We start from the raw sequence: 2,037 nt of genomic DNA on the forward strand, positions 1-2,037 counted from the left end.
CCCATCTCAGAAAACCCTAGAATCTTATATTCCCTTCTAATTTCTATGCAATATTCATCCTGTTACAAATAAGCAATTTCAATGTAGAGAATGACCATCCAAACAAGCTTGAGAATTGAGCCTCTTATGCGAATTCCAAGTGTCAATTCCGTGCACATCCAAACAATAGAATTTGGATTCAATATCAATATCAAAGTCAAGCAGATTTGATATTGGGGCCAATTCAATACCATGGCCCTCAATATCAACATCCAAACAGAGCACTAGAGATATCTGCATGGGATGAATTGTGCTATTTCCATAATTACTTTTAGTGTTGCATGCTATTTTCTAGAAATTATGTCTGAACTTTGTTGAATTGCATTGTGTTTGCATGTATTTCATCTGGTTTGTTAAAACTTTGTTTGAACTATATGCGGCTACGGTTGGATGGCCGACTCCCATGTCGGTATCCGTGGAATGGTCCCCACCGGTTCGCGGATGGATACATTATTTAGTTTGGGAGTAAGCATCAGAGATGCCCTAAAGGAGTTTTATTTAAAAGTAATACGATTCGGTCTGCAAATAGAAAATCTAGAATAAAGGAGGATCTTGTTGAAACCGACAAGTGGTACTCTGAGCCATACGAGCGTAATTAGTAAAATAGTAAGAAACCCTATTTTATGAACTAGTTGTCTTAATCGGAATAAACTCCCGCTCCAACAAGAGTAACTTTATATCGTCTATCAAGTTACCATAAGACGATTTGGCGAGGGAAGAGTTTGACAATGAAGAGAGAGAGCTCCCATCGAGTCGGATTGCGCCAAAATAGGGAGATTAGAGTGGAATGGCCAAGGTCATCTCTTCTCGTATCGCTAGAATCTCTACCTCGAGTGCATCATTGCAAAAGTAGAGGAAGTGACATGCTGCGAAAATAACCTTCCCTGTGTTGTTGTGAAGAACCACCATCCCCGCTCCAGCAGAACCGTCCTCTAGGGAGAAGGACCCGTCCACCGAGAGGGTGAGCCAGTCGGGGTGGGGGGTGGGGGTGGGGGTGGACAAACCATGCTTACTCTATCGCCTTTGTTTGGTCTACCCGCACATGAATGAATACATCCACTAGGGTTTTGTCCTTTAACATCCGCTCCACACTCAGTACCTTCACATCACATATGGAATTCAAATAGCCCCAAGTGTGCTCCACACTCAGTACCTTCACATTACATATGGAATTCAAATAGCCCCAAGTGACTGGTCGCTAGTTAGCTTTCCCGTTTTGTCAGTGTGACAAAAAATCGAGGACCCATATAGGCGAGTTCGTGACAGGTCAACCCAACTTGACAGCATACAAGTTCGGGGTGGTTTTCTTCTTCTGTTTGGGCGTTTTGTCCTTTTTTCCGTCTCTCTTCTCTTCTATCAGGATTGGTGGTTTTCTTCGAGTTTTTATCACTTTTCTCATTTTTCCCTTTTGTCCTATTTTTTGGTTTATTTCCCCTTTCCTTTTTTATTCTGCCTTTTTTCCTCTTCTATATTTCAATCGGTGGACAATTTTAGAAACCATGATTTTTTTAATGAATGGATGCTTTTTATATACACAAATATATTTTTAAAATTCAAGAACACTATTCAAAACTGACAAACATTTTGTAGAAATTCATGAACATTTTATATTAATTTATGTTTTTTAAAAGCATACATATTTGTAAATGTATATCTAAATAGTTTATCCCCACTAATTCAATTATCTTAACACATGCAACTAAGCCAACTCATCATGTCAGCATGCATGCTCCACTAACTTTAATTCTCTAAACATGTAAATATGCCAAATCACCATGCCACATGTCACCATGCATGCTCCGCTAACTTTAATTCTCTGAACATGTAACTATGCCAAATCACCATGCCACCGTACATGAAAAAATAATCACACCTTAACATGCACCATGCATGCTATTCATATATTCAATAAATATTATATAACTATATAATAATTAAATATAATAAATTCCAGTTCCCAATATTGCTAATCCAAATAGTGAAGTTTCATATTGCCAA

Source organism: Triticum dicoccoides, chromosome 7A (assembly GCF_002162155.2).
Source record: "Triticum dicoccoides isolate Atlit2015 ecotype Zavitan chromosome 7A, WEW_v2.0, whole genome shotgun sequence".
NCBI classification, from domain to species: Eukaryota; Viridiplantae; Streptophyta; class Magnoliopsida; order Poales; family Poaceae; genus Triticum; species Triticum dicoccoides.